Below are 22,288 nucleotides of genomic sequence, written 5' to 3'. Positions count from 1 at the left end.
CATAGCCACTTCTTATTACCGCTTTAGAAGTTATTAGTTATCTGTTTGCATTTATTACTATTACGGTTATGAGAGAGTAAATTATGAGTAAATAAACTCTAAAAGAGGTTAGATTACATAAACCAACAACCAAGAATATTGACAAAACACTGGCTTTCCCTGTCATTTACTGACAGGAATACATATAATCACGGTAGACAGAGCCCACAGTCTTGAAAAGACTGATAGGCCACATTTAAACTGACAGGAAAGACAAATAAATCATTTGTCTTAAAACTTGACCTAAACCTAATTTATTTGTTAGTGACCAAGTTAAAAAAGTTATGAGTTTCTTATTGGAATAAAAGGTCCTGTCCGAATTTGGCCACTCATTTGTTAGCCTTTTTGCATGGAGGACTGTATAAACTAAACACTGTTTATTTTTTTGTTGAGGTATTTAATTTTACACATACACAAAAAATAAAATTTTGATCTACATCACATCTTCAATAAGAACCTACATTAATTAGAAACTTGACATTTCTCTGAAAAAAACCTTTGGCCCAAGGCCTTAAGACCTCCTTCACTTTTGGCTTTTTCGGAGGTACAGCCAACAGTGTGACCTTCCCTTCATACAAACCTAAACCATAGGAGGCGAGGTTTCTCTGCAGTTGACTGTAAATTAAAAACTGGCCTGTCGTCACACAGCCTGCATTTTGCAGTACCAAATATAGTGCAGTGTAGTTTGTTCCGCCACTTCTACACATGCGCTTTGGAAGCGGTAGAAGCTCTAATTAGATTTAAGTTATGTGATGTCAATAAGTGATACCTTGTATCCAATTTTGAAAATAAATCTATGCTATTCTATTGTGCCTGGCATGTAAGTTAAACAAAATTCTAGTCTTTGGACTGCACAGAACATTTTTTTATATGAAAAATTGCTACTGTGCATTCTGCCAGTGTTAAATTTTAGTCAACTTATCACCAGGTGCTTTAAGTACTTTGTTAATAAAATAAATAATATTAGTAGTGACATATATTTTTTTGGTAACTACTTTTCAAAATTCTTTTTTTTCTTTACTGTATGATATTAAAAAAAAATTGGAGCTGTCCCATTCTACTGTGCCAGATTGTAAGCCAATCGCATAAACGAAGAATTCCGAGTTTTAAAGCTTATTCCTTAATCACCTTTAAATTACTGGGAAGGAGGTGAAGTGGTCCTGTTCTAAAGTGCTGGGAACACGGCACTGTGCTTTTTAAAGAAAGCACTCCGAATATTGATAAGACAGAAGGATATCAATTCCAGTATATCCCAGTAGTCCAATTGGGTTGTCCCATGGTGAGACAAGTGATACGATTTTGTCCAAGTGGACCTGTGGGCCTAGTGGCACAAATTCTGCCTAAGGTCGTCTTCGTCTTGGTGTTCATCTCAGTTACATCCTCATCCCTCCGAACAGGATTGAAAATTTCGACAAAGCGGAGTTGCTTTGGCAAAATTGGCAAACTCTGCAACCTAGATAGGGGAACCAAACCTATATTGGATCATGGTAAAACCTGCAACAGATGAAACTTCCTTAGTCGTTTTGAATGATATAGAAAGAATATAGACTGGTCCTTTTCTAAGTGCCAGAAACCTACGCAGCATGTTGATAGTCTTATCCACTGAGACAATATATGTTTAAAATTGATGCCCCGCCTTGCGTTTTATCAGCAATAGCAAAATACATCATCTCATAATTAACACAGTCTACAGGCAGTCTGGATGTGCTAATTATAGCTTTAAAAATATTTTGGTTGGCCAAATGCGCAATTCGCGATCAATTGACTGTAAGTCCGTGAAGTGTCACATTTTTATACGTCATATGTTCTCTGTTGCATAGTCTGCCGCAAGATGACGAGGTTTGGGATTTGCTTTTTAAAATTTATCTCTCTACGTTGTCTATTCTTCGACATCCTCACTTTTTAGTAAATTTTTTTCTATATTGTCTCTGGTGGACGATTTGGATGAAGTGAAAGCATTATACGCAAGAATTGTTTAAATTTGAAAGATGTAGTCTCGGCATAACCTTCCGGGAAAGGTGTGACTGTATAAATGTTTGTGTATCTCAGCCTCTCCACCCTCACTCGAAACCAACCTTTTAGATACATTCCAGGTTCTTGCCTCTGAATATTACAACACACAATCATCCTAACAATGTTGTGTCTTTTTCTATTTCACTGAAATATTTAAAGGGTACCATTGCCATTCTAATGTATTGCTCAATACCGGGCCATTTATGAACTACTTTCAGTATCAAATGAAATGGTAGATGCTTGGAATTTCCCGCCGTTCCATATTATTTTAAAATTGCGATGCTTAACAGGGTTCATATTATACCTTTTTATAAGCAGTAACTAATTCAACTGATGTACTTTATGATATGCAATAAAGATTTTGAATTTAATTATTTTAAGGCGCACCCTGGCCTCCACTCCAGTGAGGTGAGGATGCAACAGGGTCTAACAAGATCCAGGAAGAACAAGTCTTGGTATTCTTCCAACTCGTATACCCAATCGTGGCCACCGCGTATACAGCGCTTCTCCCTAGAAAGGTGAACACGCAACTAGGATTAACGCTAGAAGGATGATGATTCCTCCAGAATATTTGGATGACATGTTATGTATTGCCGTTCTTTCGAAGCTATCTGGCCAGCTCACTTTGAATTTGTAGGAATAATTAACTTTGCAACTATACTTCCTACACTAACAAATATTTGTATTTAATTTTCAATAATATAGTAATTTAAAAAAAAATCAGTAATAATGATAAAAAGTCAGTAGTTACTTTGTTTATATACGATACACAGGAGGAGTTATAATGGTCATATTCTTCTTTGAAAAGACTAACAGTCCACATAATTTGGAATCAAGTGGATTGTAATTCAAATTTATCTTAATTCCGTACAATTTTGAACCGAATTCATAGCACGTGTACCGCTTTGTAATGCAAATGACAGACAATTCGGACAGATCAGAATTCCTGTATTTTCGGGATAAATTCTCATTGAGGTGAGCCTGTTTACTGAAACGCAACTGTTAATCTTAAGTGTAGTTAATGAAAACTATTTAGTGAAACTCATTTCACGTATGGACCCACGGTATTTAAGGTTTCTATGCAGTCTACACCTGTATGGGACCATTTCTATAGGTATGGGGCCCAGCAAAGTAACTCTTATTCCATCCTTCATCCACGCCTCTCATTTGACTCTTCACCCGATCATGGGTCCGGCACGAGTTAATTATTCTCTTTTCAAGATTATTCTAAATTCTTTTTTCCATCCTTCATTTTGGGTGCTTCGAAATACTTTAGCATTGTCAAAAACAATTCCAATCTTGAATCTTTCCAATAATGAAAGGCTTGTTTTAACAGCTATGTCTCTTTTCTCTACGATTAACTTCGTTAAGATTTTGAGTTAAAATTTGTGAATGTTATTTTTGTAGCGGCATTGAGCTTATTTATTTGTACCATATTTTTATCGTCTCGAAACGCAGTATTTTTAGATGACACTGTTATGTCCACTTAAAGTTTTTCAGATGTTAGTCTTATCGAGTCAGATTTTCTTAAGTATTTATTAAAAAAGTAGTTGGACAAAATGTGAATGGCGTAAAATATCATCTGCATATTGCCAACGAAGATTTTCAATTACCATATTCAATAGGTTTTATTGAATCGTGTAGATCGAGATCTATAATCCATTGTGTGCCGAGTTCAGGTATATAGGTCAGACGACTATTTCCGACCAGACACCTTGTCTGATCCCGCTCACAAATGTGGCTTTTCAAAGCCACTGGGCAGAATTTTATAAATGGCTAATAGCTAAACATTTCATTTATTATCGAAATTTTCTCTTAATCAAGTTAGCTTGATTCTTTTCTCTCATAGCGTATTTACGGTTACATTGTGAACTGCTAGTTTCCAAGATCCGCTAAATAAAGACTTTAGTGACATTACATGCTGTAAAATTATAACAATTGGCTAGCTGCTTGACTACAATCCTCCTCAGTAATTTATTACTTTCTAGGCTTCTTGTGCTTACTAATTGCGCCTTCTGCAACAGCCACGAACGACTTTATATTGTGCCTTTTAATACCTCTTTCAATTCTTCTACTTTAATTTAATTCAAATCTCGATCCAGGAATTCCGCAATGAGCACTTTAAGTCGATTAAATCAACAGTAGATCGTTAGGGCCAATTGGCTGCTATTGTGGCCAATTGATTGATGTTGCTAAAGACGTTCTCCTTGTAAACAATTGTGTAGGGCGAGACAGGTCAGCCTGTTGGCCTGTTGTATCGTCAATCACCGAAAGAGTTCCACGTCTCAGTTGTTCAGTGGCCGGAACCAACGATTTCAATATCATCATATTGCTAGCGTTAGTCCCGGTTGTGTTCTCACATATATAGAGCCAATATATCGAGCACAAATTCAGTTCTCAATCCGGAGGAAGTATCGTGATACGGCTGAGATCATTAGTATACTTCTCACAGGAACGCCTTTTAGTTTTTGTAAACCCTTACTTTATATTACAGAATTATTTCTTTATCAAGTGAAATGAAATAGGGATATGGGACTACTCGAATACGATTGTAAACAATTGTTTAGCACCTGACAATACAACTAAGAATCCTTAAAGATGAAAATATACTGTACAGTTCAGTAAAAACATCTGTTCCTAAAATTTTGGATGCTAAAGATCAACCGCAGTGCGACTCCCGCATCGATCGGCCTATCCCGTATTATCCCAGAGCCTGCCTCGTCCTGTTTCGCTTCACGATGACCTAACTCAATCCAATTTTCAGTTTTGAGGTGGGAAAAGAACCAGTCTATTCCAAAAAGAGGATTTAACGAGACCTTAAGAATTAAATAGAATTTATGGGCACTAAACCCGCAGTAAAATTTAAATTGAATCGTCTGTATGGTACATACTTCACATCGTTCGAGTGTATAGTGTGTAGTTTGGCCATATTAATTGGAAAAATAATTAACCATTTAATGTGAGTATAAAAAAAAAAAACGTAAATCGGTCATAATCGGTAGACATTATAAATATTTTCGGTTACGTGGATGATTTAGTATTTCAGTCACCGATGGTATCGAGTAAAGAGCATGCAATTTCGGCAAAACTATGATGTTTGCTTTTCATCCTTCAACAACTAATAATATATATCTTGTGAAGTTTGACTGTCACGATTTCATTTAAGTATGACACGTGCTAGTCCTGAAAATTTACTTATTCATTAGATATGAGACGCCAATTCGAATTATTTAATTTCATGAAACATCAATGGAGATACCGATCTGACGTAAAAAAATTCAAATTGGCTATTTAACTCGACCAAACAAGTTTGCTAGCTTAGTGTGAATATTACTTTGACTGCTACGTATCTAAAGGTAGACGTTATCTAGACAGATTTTATAGGGAACACGTGCGCGTGGAAATTATAACGGAAATACTCTTTATTTTATAGGAGATAACAATAGAAGATAAAACGATATCATGAAATTATGATAAGTAATAGGTGCCAAAATCTAAAACCTGTCACTTTTTTAATCTCAATTCCATCACTAAGCCTTTCAGCTTAACGAATCCTTTCAGTCTTTTCGGGACTATTGGCTCCATCTGCCCCGTCTATGTAAGCTTCTATAACTAAGTCAACACGATTTTCAAAAACCGATTTTCATAAATTAAATTGATTGGCGATACCATCGTCCGAAAATCCTTTATCATAATTGCTAAGCCTATTTCTTCCCTTTAAAATCGTGAAACATTAGATTTTCTCATGACAACCTGTCTGCCATACTACGTAACTTGGCATGTAGCATGGAGGTAAATTGGTTTAAAAGTTCACGTGCACATAAGCGGATTACAGTAAGACAAGACGCTTTGTGTTCTCAATCCGGGTCAAACTATTTTGGTCGTAGGTGAGCAGATGTATCAAGGAAGATAAAAGAAGTTAGCATCTCACTCCCTCATCTTCGCGTGTTCCCGATTGCCCACTACAGCAATGTTTCGGGACACAGGGTTCGCCTTGCCACTTTTTCCTCCACTTGGACGGTTTTGGGGGTCCTCAGTTTTAGTCCATTACATACATACATATAATCACGTCTATATCCCTTGCGAGGTAGACAGAGCCAACAGTCTTGAAAAGACTGATAGGCCACGTTGAGCTGTTTAGTCCATTGGTTTGAATATTATCTTTAGCGACGTCCAGCCATGATATCGATATGCGAAGATCGTTATCATCAAAGGTATTAATGAAGATACATATAAGTTCACACTTGACAGTAATGGTGCTGATGCAAATAATGTTGTATTTAAATCACGTTATATTTTCGAATCTTTAATTGCATATGAATGGCGTCGTACAATTTGCACGCTTTGCAAAATGGCAGATTTTTCTTCAATTTACCTTGATGCCTGCGTGCATGATCTGTGGCAGATTCTGTGTAAGTGTGGTAGCAACTGTTTGCACAGTTGTCAAGACACGTGTGTGTAAATCAATTTCACGTGTTCTGCTCTGATTGTTGTAGTTTTTTTTAACATATAAGGCGATAGTATTTTGACTTTTGTAACTTAACGGTTGGTAAGTAACGTTCTTGTTCGGACTCACATTTTCTAGAGTTCTTATCCACGGTCATAAATGAGAAAAATAAATAAATGAGTTAATGAGAAAAATATTTTTTGCTAGCTTTCGGCTGTGTGGAGCACAGGCGAAATATATATATTTAATTTCAAGGAGATAGGTCAGTAGTTTTGACGTAAAACACGGACAAACAAACACACACTTCCAAAATTATATAATGAAGTCCGCCATTGCAAGTGGTTTATTTCTTTTATACCATGTACTATTTCTTGTAACTATGTGTAAACTTCTGCGCGATAAAGATTAAACAAACAAGCAAATGATTTCTCAAATACAAGTCCGTTTTCGCCAGAATATGATTCAAATTAGAACTCTCTTAAATGTAACAATGAACTTGGTTCTTGGATCAATTGAGTACGTTTGTTCTGAACAATGCATTATGGTCATAATCTGTAAGGTTTGTTTCACAACCGATGTGTACGTTGTTTGTGTTCCCAGTATGTGTGTATGTTTGTGTGTTTGTGTGATGTCATTCAATATGTTTACTGGTTGCACTTGCACTACACTGCGTTATGTAATAACGCGATAAAGTTTTAATGCAATGGCGTCGTTAAATGTCATGTATGTCAAGTAATACTTTATAAGTATATACATATGTATACACATATAGTCACGTCTAGATCGCTTGCTTGGTAGAGAGAGACAATAGTCTTAAAAAGACTGGAAGACTACGTTTAGCTGTATGGTTTTATGATGGGATTGAGATTTTAATAGTGACTGGTTTGCTAACCCATCGTCTACAATAGGAATCCCAAGTTTATTAGCCTATCGCTGTCCCGTTGTCATGTGGTAATAAAAAGCGAAACATCGATAGAATTTCGCGCGAGAAAAACGGCGTTGCGTGTGTCTTCCTACGGACTACGGGGGTGTAATTCCTTCAGTTTTAAATTAATTCAGATGCTTTATCAGAAGTTAGGACGTTTGAATGTAGATATTTTTAGTGTTTGTTAGAAAACGATCAATTTTCGTGTAATTTTGTAAATTAACCTAAATAAACGTTGCTTCTTCAAAGTAATGATCACTTTTGTGGAGAAAAGTAATAAAGCGCCAGTCGAACAGAAATTCTTAGAACCTTGTAATGAATAGGAATATTGAAACATGGATTTCCACTTATCATCATTTTCACTTCATTGAGTTTATATAAATTGATGGAGGCTCGATTACTCAATGTCTGGGAATTAATGCCTGACAATTATCACGGACTTGTGAATAAAAGAATGTTTCCATGGCATTTTTGAGAAACTTAATAATTACATTAAATATTATTAATTTGTTTGTAAACTCTTTATTGCACATATAAAGGTATATAACAAATTACAAAAGTAATTGGATTTGGAAGGGTATGTACTTACTTATCCAGATTGAGATTTCTTCCACTCAATCAAATTATTAGTCTTACAATTAGATATTTATTTATATCTTTGGTTATCCGAGTTAAACCTGAAAATGTTTTCGAAACTATAATTAAACTAGCTTTTACCCGCAGCATGCGTCGAAATTAACGCCATCTATGAAAAAGCGACAAAATTAGCACCAACTACTACAATAAGCAACGAATTAATCGCCACCAACAAAAAGCGACGAATTTTCGTGTAACTTCCTAAATTTAATTTGAAACAATATTTCAGTAATGGTATATACAAAATTGAAACGCTTGACCGGCAGTATAACCAAAAGTTAAGAAGCAGAAATAGGAAGGGTCCAGGGTGAGCGCAGCCGCCCTGTGACCTTGACCTTGGAGCCCTCGGCCCGGCATGGGGCGCAGGGAGCGATGCGTGTGAATACGCCAATGCGGTACTCACTACCCCATTATTGGTTAAAACACGTTCCTTTTTTTTTTTGGAATACTGGCTGATTTTGATCTAACGAAAAAAAAAAATAATGAGAAAAAAATGTATGTGCAAATTAAAATTGCCGACTTTTTTTAAGACAAGTTTTCGGTGTAATTGAAACTTATGGGTTTGTTGTTTAAAATCTAAATATAAGAAGGCTTTTCATATATATTTACGAACAGTTCAAGTCGCCTTTATTTACCCTAACATATATATATACATACATACATATCATGAAATCTACACGGGAACGGAAACTTAAGGTACCTTACGTTTTGTGCGTACAGACTACGGATTAAACAATCAATTTAATGTAAAATTTGGAAAATTGTTTCGTTCAGTTCCAAAATCCTGCCCCAATATATATGACATTTTCAAATAATCTTCAATTTTCGACTTAGCACTAATCTCGTCAACTTCGTTGTTAACGCGAAAATTTAAATTAATCTTCTCGCAACAATGTCTCGGTATTTCATCGCCGGTGTTAACAATGGTCTGAATAAGTAGCTAAAGTGAAACACGAAACCTTGAATATTGTAAAAGCATCGTTAACGGTTATAATGACGTTTTTCTTTATCCGAAACATCTATACTAATATTAATAAGCTGAAGAGTTTGTTTGTTTGGACGCGCTTATCTCAGGAACTACTGGTTCGAAATGAAAAATTTTTTTTGTGTTGAATAGACCATTTATCGAGGAAGGCTTTAGGCTATACTACATCACGCTGCAACTATAAGAAGCGAAGAAATAATGGAAAATGTAAAAAAAACTGGGAAAATTATTCATCCTCGAGGGTTTCAATGATGCACAAAATAAGTATTCCACGCGGACGAAATCGCGGGCACAGCTAGTTGATATATTTATTACCATTGTAAATTTCAGTGCGTTTAACCTCAATCTGCTTGATGAACGGTGAAGATGAGGTCTAAGGTGGTGCAAGCTCAACTAATACAAATTCACCCATGCCTTGAAAACCCTCGAAGATTAATAAATGTTATCGCTCTTTTGTATGTAGATAAAAGAGCGATAACATTTATTAAATTAATACATGCAATCACGTCTTTAACCCTGACGGAGTAGACCTCAGAGGTAGACAGTCCCAAAAAGTCTCTAATTTTAAAGGATTTCAAAGGATCATTAATCCATACAGCTGATTGTGGCCACATTCAGTTGTATGGCTTAATGATCCTTATCATCCATCATTCAGAGGTTTTATTGTGTTAAAATTATGTCCAAAATGATGTTTCAGTCTAAATAACAGATACAACAACGTTAATTAACCTATTTGAAATGAACAAATACAACTTCTGAAACAAATGGAGTAACTTTATGAAATGTACACAATACTCGTACCTCGTCTGCTTTGGAAAATCATGTTTATTTTCCATGAAAACGAACGGTTATTTCCTGAGAGTCTTGTTTTCATTTAATTGTTTCTGCAAGGGGAACAGTCTCAGGTGTAAACATCAGTAAATTAGTACATACATATCTCTTGCGGGGTAGATAGAACCAATAGTCTTGAAAAGACTGATAGGCCACGTTCAGGTTTAATGATACAATTGAATTTAAAATAGTGATAGAATGCTACCCTATCCTCTAAAAAGGAATCCCAAGTTTATAAGGCTATCCGTTAGTCGCCTTTAACGACATCCATGGGAAGAAATGGAGAGACTTTAATCAATATCCAAAATTATAGCATGACCAATATTATAAAAGAACAAACTTAGTATTCCAAGCGTAGATTTAGTTATTAACAGTGTTTTTTTGAAGGTACGATCAGATAAGATGATGATCGACGCTCAAATTTTAATAAAAAGTAGCAATGAAAATGGTATAACAAAAACATAAATATTAATCGATTGCAGTGGAGTGAATACTGCAATGTGTAATTGAATTGTAGGTGTATTTATCTTTGCTTCATCAGTTTGGAGTAACATCGCTATTCAAAGATCAAAAGAGTGCCAGTCGTAAAGCCGTATAAAGGACGGGAGCATCTGGATTACTGGAATGACGAGAACGAGAAGGGATGAAGGGTAGATTGTTGAAACAGGAGATTTCAAACAGATTACTGCGTGTGGGTGGAGGTTTTGTCGCTGCGGGGGTTCGTTACCGAGTACGTTCCCTAGTTTTTGAATGTGTGTGTTTCTTAAAGTAATCACTTTTGAGTTTTTGTTTTATGACATTTTTCGTCGAACTTTTTATCTACCTACGCAGTGGAAAACGTGGGTTTACCTCTTGAATCCATAATTTTTTATTATAAATAGAAAACTTAATTAAAATGAACTCAAATTAAAACTAAAGCTAAAACAACTTAAAAAAAAAGATGATTACAATTTGGTCGTTGTTGACTTGTTGAGTTATGCGCTTACCAACACATTTTGTGATTCATTTTTATATTATAGAATAACATTGACTGTTTATTTCGAAACTAGTACGTACTAATACGATATAGAAATTTTGTAATAACCTTCTTTTACTGTAACATTCACGTCATTGAAACTTCTATTACATTAGGCTTCTTGTTTTGTGGCAACGCTTAGAAATCTAAAGGTACTGCCGACATGAGATAGCCGCCTAATTGCCCTATCGCTAATGCTCGGGGTTTGGTTATGAAGTAAACTGACTGCACTAATGAGACGAGGGATTTAAAAACTTTCATTGTAAGCAAAATTTGCCGGTTTGTAATAAGAAACCTATGATTTCAAATATGTGTTTATGCAATTAGCTCTAAATTCCAAAAAGGAATAAAACGACAATCGATCATTTAAACTTCATTTTCACGGAATGAATAAAATCGCTTATTCTCGAAATTTAAAACTGACAGTTCATCAAAAGGAATCCAAATACGCTTTGACACGAGAACTTAATAGACAAAATGTCTCAGAGACCAAACAAAATAGTACGGGTGTTGTGTCACACTGTAATCAAACTACTGCTTATGATTTAAGTGCTTGCGCACCCGCTCGTGCTGCGTCCTCTCATATCATATCACATTTATAATTAAAGCTTCCAGATTTTACTATTGTCTTATGTGTATCTGTGTTATCTTGCCTGGCGACTGTTATCTCGTAATGTGTGTCGGTGATGGACCTCGGACGTAACACCTTACGTGCGCATGTAATGTGGCCATTACACATACAATAGCTTACCACAAGTTGTCCTTTTCTTATCTGCTTCACGCCGAGGGTCATTTATTGTAGTAACTGTAGGCTCGTGACGTGGGTGATTACTTTCATGCTCTTTGTACATATCCGTTTTCCCATTTTCTCATGTGGAGTCTCTAAAACTGGCTTTTCAAAACGTAATCTTCTGTGGCTTGTCATCTCATTAGTAGGTTTTTGGTTTTTTAACATAATATCGTCTCAAAATGGGATTTTGTTACTTCTCTGTATTTCAACAACTTCATGGCTAAAAGTCATTGAAAGGAAATATGAATAACTTATAAAGAATGTTTATCATTATCTCGGACGATTAAAGGCCAAAATGTTTGTATTCTGTTTACGCATAACGCCTCATTTATTTTGCTATTAAATTCAGAGAGTTCAAGCACCTAGACTAATATACGTCCCAAAGCTCCAGAATTAATGGCTAATTAATCTAGACTTACGACTGCTTCGAGGCGTGATTCTAGTATTGTCTGGTGAGGTGACCTCTCATGAACAGATGTAATTAGTAAAAGATAAGTACTTTGGACATTTTAGTTAATGACGTAATGTTCAAATGTAAGCCATCAATTGATCTTATGACTCCTACGATAAGAAAGAAAGAGGTCCATTTAGTCCGAGAAAAGGAGTTAGTCACGTAGAAAACAATTTTCTCCATTGCAAAATTTTTGCAAATGTTTGACGCGACGAAACTTGCCATATGACCCCTGCCGGGCTGCCTCGCCATTCAATGATAAATACGTAATTTAATATCATATTGAATTGACCGAGGACGCCTCAATAGATAATCTTTTATCTGCCTATTAAATAATGAGTCTTGAAGCGCGCGGCGTTTCGTCTCGGCCAGTTGTACAAAGACCGCGAACAGTGGCATATCTCCACACAAAATAAACGTATTTACATTTTTTTTTGTATCAAGTTCAATTTGACTGAAAATGTTGAAGTAATCACGTGAACTGGATACTGGAGTGACACAAAAAGTAGTGAAGTTAACATCGTTTTTTATTTTAATGTTTTAAGTGATGATGTACGTTTTGGTTAGTGCACGTTTTGGCAAGTGGTAGTGTTTGGTGTTTGACTGCCAAAATGACTGAGGTGCGTTTTGTTTTTATTTACATGGATACCCGGCATGTTGCTAATCGTCTATTCTATAATTGTTTATGTATTTTTAAAATTTTGTATCGTGTCGAGTTGAACATTTGAGGTTATAATTGTTATTTCTTGTCTTAGTTTAAATGATCTCGATTTATACTTAGGACATACGTACAAATATATAATCACGTCTATATCCCTTGCGGGGTAGACAGAGCCAAGAGACTTGAAAATACTGATAGGCCAAGTTCAGCTGTTTGGCTTAATGATAGAATTGAGATTAAAATAGTGGCATGTTGCTAGCCTGTCACCTAAAAGAAGAATCCCAAGTTTATAAGCCTATCCCTTAGTCGCCTTTTACGACATCAATGGAAAAGAGATGAAGCGGTACTATTCTTTTTCCTATTGGTGCTGGGAACCACACGGCATAAATTATACTTAAGACTTGGCAAATATTTTTAGGTTAACTTGTAAATCAAATTACCCTAAAAATATTTGCCAAGTCTTAAGTATAATTTGTGCCGTGTGGTTCCCAAATATTTTAAGGGTAACTTGATTTACAAGTTAACCTAAAAATATTTGCCAAATCTTAAATTAATGTACGTTGAGTTTGATTATAAAAGCGATTGTTACGAGTTGACTCGGTGAAAGAAATGTACAATGAATTTATAAACAAACAAAGTCGTCAGTTATCTTTTATAAATATTGAGAATATTAGGACAGATCTGAACGGAATAAAGTAATTTTTTTGGTGAAGTCTTTAGACATCTGGTCGGGATAGGATGTTAGGACCGCCGGAACGCGAAATCAGTTTTGACAGCTGTCAAATACACATACATTTTTAGATCTATAATAAAATTTTCGTACCTATGTCTTTCGTTCTTTCTTCAAATGATTTTTTCGGTGATTTTAGTGTCCTGATGGTAATTCTATGTGCATTCGTCCATAATTCAGATTTAAAAGATCTATATTTGTAAATTGACGTCCGACGAAAATGCTGCAGTGTAGTTTATTCCGATGCTTCTTCTACGCTTTGGAAGCGGTAGCGGTTATAATTAAAGTGATGTGACGGTAAAAAGTGATACCTTGTCTCCAATTTTGAAAATAAATCTATTCTTTTCTATTCTATGCGAGTTCACCATTTAGTGTCTGCAACAATAAATCAAATTTGTACAAAAACTATATAATTTTTCTAATAACTTTTCTGCTTCCACCACACATCATCAGCTTTTCTTCTTTTGCAATTGTTTTCCAAATAAGCTAAAACATGAATTATTTTTTTGGATTAGGCTCTGTCTGACTGGTTAGCTTCGCGCTTTGATTGATTATCACAACACGACTAAAGCCAGGCAGTTATTTTAGCATATTTATAACAATAATTATTTGTTCGTTGTTGATTATGTCGGTCCAAAATACTTTGTTTTCTTTACATATTTTATTTGATGTGATAATGCAATAATTCTCAACAATTTCCCATATTTATTCAGAAAGAAATTGCAAAAGATGTTAGTTCAAGCACAAACATGATTTATAACAAAATTCAGCTTCTGTATTTATACTATAGAAGCAGATGGACACACAAAAGATATTAAATTCATAGACAAATTAAAGACTAATAAGAAGCATGAAATTGTAAAAAAGCAATTCAAAATGTCAATAAGAGAGTTTATTCGTCAAAAGGCATGTCTTTTCTGTGTATTTACAATTTATTTATTTATTTTTAATTAACCAGACGAAAGCCTATAACATGAAATAAGGTTATCGGTAACTGCGCATTTTAATTCACCTTCCTTAATGAGTTATCGCGAAAAATACGAAGAAATAAATGTACGTAAATAAGTATGTTGTTACAGTATAGAGATTACGATAAACCGTAGACGAGGTAACGCACTGGACTTCAGTGCTATGAACGATAAAATATTAAGATTATACAATAAATGAATAAAATACAAAACTAATCTAATAAATACTTTTTTAACATTAATAAAATCGTTTAAAAAGCAACTTTTCAAAGAATCAAAACAATGGTTTGTTTTGCCGATAAAGACGAGAAAGTAAAAGTAAAAAAGTGTCATAATGTGGTCCTTCGAGCCGGATTTTAGCCGTCCCACTCTCGCTGACCGCGATCATCTCTTATCATAACATTCGCGCAAAAACTTAAAACTATTGATAAAATTATTAATACAAGTGTAAAAAAACCGTAATCTGTCGACCTTTGGGTCGCGACTGATATGATATCGCGACGTCACGCCAGGTTCGATGCCCAGCGGCTGACCTATTAGAACCATTTTTACTTATCAATACTCTACGGAATTTTAATAAAATTCTATTTAAAATATTGTAGCAGTTATTTAGAATAGAAGAACTGGCATAACCGAAAAATTTATATAAATTAATTGCACCAAAAATAATGTCTAATCGGTGGAAATATCTTAAGACATTATCTGCTAGTTGAACCTTTACATCAAACTGAGATTGTAAACGTGTGGTGTTAGACTTTAGACCATATATAGACGTAATAGTGCATAATTATTATTGTAAGTTTGTATACTTGCAATTCTAGAGTCACTCGCGCGTATCTGAATGTTGTGATAGAATTTATAACATTTAAGATTATACCATCCAAAACCTCCATAGAGTTACGCAACGACCTGGCTGTTTGCCAATTAAGCTGTACAAACTAAAATGACCTTTGTGCTCAAGTGATTACAGTTCAGTTTTCACTATAGAAACTTTGAACTTGTAGTAAATCAACGGGCGCGGAAAATGTAGCTATTCTCTAGTTCTTCTGTAATCCGGACATTTCTGATGTATTGTTATGTGCACCATGAAAGCCTATGTTATTAACGTTCTTGATTTAGTAGAATCTCATTTTGAAGGCTTCTCGTGTTACGAAATTTACTCGAACTTCTATATCCTCTATAAATTACATCAAACTATTTCATATTGCCTGGGGGTTGTAGAAATTTGAATGAATTGCTGGAATTGCGAACGATGTTTTTGAATTTCTAAATAAATTATTTATGAGAAGATTTATCATCGTTACCAAGTCACTAACGTTATGATTATGCTAGTAGGGTGCGAGTGAACTGTTTTTTGTTGATTTTTTCATAAACAAAATTTGTAGTTCATGAAAATAAACACCTTTAACAGTCTATGTAATGACGAACTTATACCGCGAAGCGATTTCTATATCTTTAATAATCAATCAATTTGTTCAAATTATTCCTGAACTCAATTCGCTTATTTGAAAGATAAACTCTACAAGGCAAAGAGTTGATGTTCCAGCTTCATCATACTGTCAAATCTAATAATCTTCAAGCCCCACTAACGCCGGCGCTAGCACGTGGTCTTGTTTCAACTATTACCCACTTAGCGGACCAGGATGGTCGTTGTCACTCAATTGTAATAACACTTGACGATTTACACCCATTACTAGTTGTGCAACTTGGCGAAAATAATCCTGTTTACTTCGGAACATAGAATTTGTTGTGTAGGCGTTTTGTTGAGCTGTGAACCAAGCATCCCTTTATGCCTTTGACAAACAAGATTTCAACCCTGCTTGAACATTTGTTTGAACTGGTCAATGTGAGTGCCAAGTTATTAATGTCATCAGTAAAAGAATAATGTAGGTGAGATTGGAATTATCTATTTATGATAGAATATCAAGATGAAATATTTAAATTTCACATACCAGCAATTAAAAAAAGATTTCGGAGAAAAGACACGAATGGGGGACGCTTTCACTCTACCGAGTTAGCTCTTAAATATAAGAAGAAGAAGGAAGAGGGCAGTTATGTTTAAAATTTATTGAAAGCTGACTTTATTACTAGTCATTTAATAAGGATACTGGTACTATACTTCTAATAATGGTGCAAATAAATCTTAAGGTCAACCAATACGGTTTCTTTTTAAACAATCTACACTCTGACAGGGCAAAGTACCATTTCGTAAGTGGTTGTCAAACGCTACCATTACGTAAGTGGTTGTCAAACAAGAAAAAAATTATATGTTCGTATCTGGCTATCAAATATCAGCTATGAACGTGGATTTAAAAGATTCGTCCTTGAGAATATCTCAGTTTCGCCTGCCAAAACGAAAGTGAATGAACCTCTGGTTAATGCAAAGCGAGCACGATTTATAACTTGAGTAGTCCTGGATGTTCGGTGAATACCAAATTACCCTCTTTTCTGCCACGTCTCAGGTGTGTTCCTTGACATTAAAATGTAATAAACTCGACTAGCAAGCTTGTCTCAGCGAATGTAATCTCGGTTTAATTTGGTTTTGAAGGGAATGTACTTAGTAAGTGCATTAGCCTGAGGATTAAAGCCAAACTTAGTATCGATAACGATGAGGTAAACTTTATGACTGTTATGGTTGAGGCTTTCTACTTTATAGATTAAATAAAAAGATTTGTTTTAAAAAAACGATACAATTGCTTAATGACGGCAACTTAACGTATGTACCTACTACTGCTTCCAAAGCGCAAGCGTAGAAGAAGCGGCGGAATTACACTGCAGCATTTTCACTGGACGTCAATTTCAAATATAGAGATATAAAATTTTGTTGAGTGTATTGTGCAATCGCCTGCAGAGAATATACATAACTCCCATTTCTTTGTAAGCTCTAGAGTATTTTCATCATCTTGGTATTGGGGTTCGCTAACAAAACCCAGCATGTTGTAAAATTAAGTGAATCGATTAAAGATTCATCTTCAATCGTCAAGTTTACGGCCAAGGCGCGCAATTATATTTCTGAGAGTTTTATTGACCCATCTACCCTAAGGATATTTTCGGAACGACATTAACCGGGAAGTGAGTATTAAAGGGTATTTCAATTTTCTGTATAAAGAAGGGAAATGAAATGACAACAAAGAAGTTGAATTTATATAATTAGGTAAGAATCAATACAAATCCGAAAAACTTCGTGCTTAGTTATATTTGAAGAATGTTTTAGATCATGAATTACAACTAATCAACTATGTGGTTTACATTTTATGAGACCGACCTTCTTTCAATCCAAAGCAATCGTCCGAATCACAAAAATCTTAATATTTTTATGCACTAAACTAATTTATATTGTAAAAAATATTTTTATATTTACAATTTTTTTCTCTTGTTTGACGGAATCAATTACTTTGAATAAAGACCGAATATTAATAACCAGGGTCTGTCAAAAAAAAAAATTCGCTCGTCAGTCAGACTTTTGTAAACACATACACCTTAGTTTATTACTACTTCACGTGTTATCTACTTAACAATTATTTTTGTTATATGTAATATATTTTAAAAGATTTCTGAAAAAAAAAATTTTTTTTTTGTTGTTAGCGCTAAATTTGTGCGTGTAGGTGGCGTTAAATTCGCGCGGGCGAAGCTGCGGGTGAAGCTAGTACGTCATAAAAAAGTAAACCATCAATTTCTTTCGTACTTTTCCTCCCGTAGTTGGCGCGATGTTTTGCCAAACATTCAGATTATTTATATCATTTGACGTAAACGCCTCATCGTCTGGAATACAGCCAGTCTCTCGCCGTCATTGGTTATCGCTGTCCCACTACATAATTGTACATAAATACACATTATCACGTCTTTCTCCTTTATGTGGTAGACAGAGCACGAAAAGACTAGAAAGCAACGATCAGCTGTATGGCTTAGTGATTATAGATTGAGATTCAAATAGTGACAGGTTGCTAGCCCATCGACTAAAATAAGAATCCCACGTTTTTTTCTCTTAATTTTTTTTTTACAATCTGAACGGATAGAGAAGCAGGCACACACGTTTTTCCTTCGCTAGCAGGCCTACATGGAAGCTGGCACTAGATATTACTTAAGTCTTGGCCTTACGACATCCATGGGAAAGTGATTGAGTGGTTGTTTTGTAAAGTGTCGGATACCATACGACATATATGTACTTGTACCAGAGTTTTATATCTACTTCATTATTTAGGCTCATTTTCTTGGCATCGAGTCTGGCGAGTTTGAAACTCCTTCGGAATGTATTACCTTTTTTTTCTCAGAACAGGCACTTTCTAACTTTATGACAGTTTTTGACATAGACGTGACATCGGCCGTAGGCATTATTCGAATTAGCTTCTTTTAGTAATTATATATTTTCTTTTTTCGTGTTTAACGTTATCTTTATTGTCCACATTATATATGACCGCACGTTTCATATTGTTTCATTTTGAAACGACTACAAGTTCTTAATTTGACTGTTTTTATTAGATTTTCAATTAGAGCGTTTTTCATTATTCTTTTTTGATTGAAAGTATGTAAGTATTCCTGAGGCGGTCTCAATTTCATCGTTTGATAGATTTTTTTTTTTTTTATATATATACGGGACAAATTACACTGATTGAGTTAGCCTCGAAGTAAGTTCGAAACTTGTGTTACGAGATACTAACTCAACGATACTATATTTTATAATAAATACTTATATAGATAAACATCCAAGACCCAGGACAATCAGAAAAAGTTCTTTTCTCATCATGCCTTGACCGGGATTCGAACCCGGGACCTCTGGTGTCACAGACAAGCGTACTACCGCTGAGCCACAGAGGCCGTTAAAATATAGATAGTGAAGATATGATGATGAGAATTTGGAAAGACATGAAGTAAACTCTAAACATTTTATAGAGTGATTGATTAAAAAAAATTAGATTTGATGCTTGTTTTTATTTGTTTTAACTACTTTTATTGTCTTGAAATATTAATTCTGAAATTACTACAAATGTTGAATTATTTAACAATATTATCTTTGTAAACACATTTTAACTTATTTAAACTATTTATTTGTACACATGTATTAATGTATTTGATAAATAAGATTTCCGTTTATTGTTAAAATTGGAAATATCAAGGAAATCTACAAACGTTCAAACAAACAGCCTCGAAACGGCTACAAATATAGCTCATTAAATAGTAGATTATTGAGTTAAATAAGTTTACATAGTAAAAGAATATGTACTTCTAGTTTCTTCGGTCACTGACACAACCGAGGCGTATTTATATAACTTGCATGATATTTCTATTTGCGTGAACACACGGAAGACATGTCTCCGATCTTCGCTTTGAATTTCAAGGTTTATGTTAAATTTGCAAACGAATGACACGTGGGTCATTCGGTTGCGAATTGATCATTGCTGATTTATTTTGGCCACCTTGATTTTGATTTAATAAGTGTATAAATAAATTGGGTTGTTAAAAAAAATTTGATTTTCTTTTGGTGGCAAATTATGCCAATGATGGAATGGCGGGATAAATAGAATATGTTATTATCTTAACAGCTTTTTCTTGGTGCTTCATGCTAAAAGCATTCTTAAGTTGATTTCTGTGTAATTATAACAATTCTATCATTAAACCAAACAGCTGAACGTGGCCTATCAGTAGTTTCTTTTCTCTGTCTATGGATCGTGGAATTTCACGTACAACGAAGCCCGAAGAGTTAGGGAAATTTCCATGAATAATTAATAAGTATGTTTGCGATCTCGTTACATTACATATTTAAAAGCCTTACGGCGGTGTTTGCGTGTGAATAGGCATCTTGATCGAATCCATTCATGAATTTGATACTTTCTATATGTTTGTTCTTGTATTAATCTTTGCGAGAAGTTTGTTATACGCAATTTATGTTTTAAAAAACAACTATATTTTCATGACAAAGAGAGATTACTAGATAACTTATGTTGTTGGTATTTATATATTTAGATGATATAGTCATACTATCCAATGAACCAAGAAATCACATTCTTTGAAGATAAACAAAAACATCGCCATATTTTAGCCAGCTTCAAATGGTCTGTGACAGATTTATTTGTCCAACTTATTTGCGTTACCTGGATCCATTTCACCTCTCTGTGAACTTATTTATTATCACGAAGGCACTGAATCTTACTCATTCGTAAAGTTATTGTTGGTAATGCTATTTTTGCAAATGAAATGAACGGGATTTTTGTTGTAGAATTAAAATGAAGTAATAATATTGATATATCAACATTTGGCCAGGCCTAACAAATATACATAGAGAGAGTCGCGTATCTATCCCTAACTGGGTGGACGGAGCAAACAGTCTCGAAAAGATTGAAAGTCCACGGCCAAGGCCAGGAATGATACAATTGTTGACCAACAATTGAAATAAAACTTTCTCCATGTTTCCAAGTACGTTTTAGATTAATAGACATTTTTAGCGACGGATACTAAGCCTTTATTTAAGCTTTCATGGTCTACTAAGAAGGCTAATATTCTTGCGACAATCTTAATATCTGCTTATACGCCTTAAGTCAGAATTTCCTCAATTTCGTTTTGCCCCTATAATAAATAGTCCCTATTTAATTTCCTGCTTAGCTTTTATTAACTGGTTTAATTATGTAACTTGTTTCCCGGTTTTCCGATGGTTCTTACTTCCTTGTTGACGGGTCTGATCAAAGTTAATCAATGGGAAGGCTTATTAACATTGGTTTCTTCTTTTTGGTGCCTTCCAACAACCGTCTCATTATTTAAACGCCACCTAAAAAGCGACGAATTTAGCGCTATTTACAAAAGAATACAGGTTTCTTGCAAATCTCAAAGGAACTATAGTTTTGACCGAGATAAAGGTACCTTTTATCTGGCTCTGGTTCTGCATACTACTGCAAGGGATATAGACGATAATAAAATAATAAATAAATATATATGGGACAAATTACACTGATTGAGTTAGCCTCGAAGTAAGTTCGAAACTTGTGTTACGAGATACTAACTCAACGATACTATATTTTATAATATAATACTTATATAGATAAACATCCAAGACCCAGGACAATCAGAAAAAGTTCTTTTCTCATCACGCCCTGGCCGGGATTCGAACCCGGGACCTCCGGTGTCACAGACAAGCGTACTACCGCTGAGCCACAGAGGCCGTCAAAACGATGAATGATTAAATGAAGTTTTAAATAAAAGCTATCCCCATAATCCGCTGTGATAAAGACGAGCTACATATCGTGATAGAACCTGGATGCGCAAACTGTGACCTCTTTTCTGAAACAGGTCAGCGCGCCGTGCTACCGCATTCATTAACTGACATATTTTATGAGCGCTGCAATTTTTTTTTGCAGCAGGCTATAGGCCCTTATATAGATATGTTTCTAGGGCTCTAGAATAATTTAAAACACCTCATTGTTCGTTATACATACATATAATGACTTTGCGAGGGCCAACAGTCTTGAAAAGAATTATAGGTTACGTTCAGCTGTTTGGCTCATTGATAGAATTGAGATTCAAACAATGACTAGATCTTGTAACTATCTTTCTTCTATCTCCATATCTACTAATATTATAAATGCAAAAGTTTGTCAGGATGTGTGTTTGTTTGTTACGCTTTTACAAAAAAATACTGAACAAATTTTCATGAAACTTTGCAGATTAGATATTGGAATAACATATTAAGAAATACAATATAAATATATAGAAATTTAAGGCAAGCACAAAGTCGCTGGCAACTAGCTGTTTAATAAATATTAAATTTTAAGAAAACTTAGGCACTCGCTACTATTAATCACTGGGTTA

The 22,288-nt window shown here is 34.7% G+C and overlaps 1 protein-coding gene across 2 annotated transcripts in view; it reads left to right on the top strand.

Moving 5' to 3' along the window:
• LOC106142360 (monocarboxylate transporter 3) overlaps positions 1-22,288 on the top strand; it is a 34,412-nt gene that overhangs the window by 440 nt on the left and 11,684 nt on the right. The window contains exon 1 of one of the 2 annotated variants that reach the window (XM_013344093.2): positions 12,525-12,752. The exons of the other annotated variant lie outside the window; for it this stretch is intronic. The gene's annotated coding sequence lies outside the window, so the exon portion shown is untranslated. Of the gene's footprint in view, positions 1-12,524; positions 12,753-22,288 lie in introns of those variants that run through there. 2 annotated transcript variants of the gene reach the window in all.

The sequence above is a fragment of the Amyelois transitella genome, chromosome 12 (assembly GCF_032362555.1).
Source record: "Amyelois transitella isolate CPQ chromosome 12, ilAmyTran1.1, whole genome shotgun sequence".
Lineage (NCBI taxonomy): Eukaryota > Metazoa > Arthropoda > Insecta > Lepidoptera > Pyralidae > Amyelois > Amyelois transitella.
The sequence above is the reverse complement of the archived record's forward strand: the minus strand, read 5'-3'. Positions and strand labels throughout refer to the sequence as shown.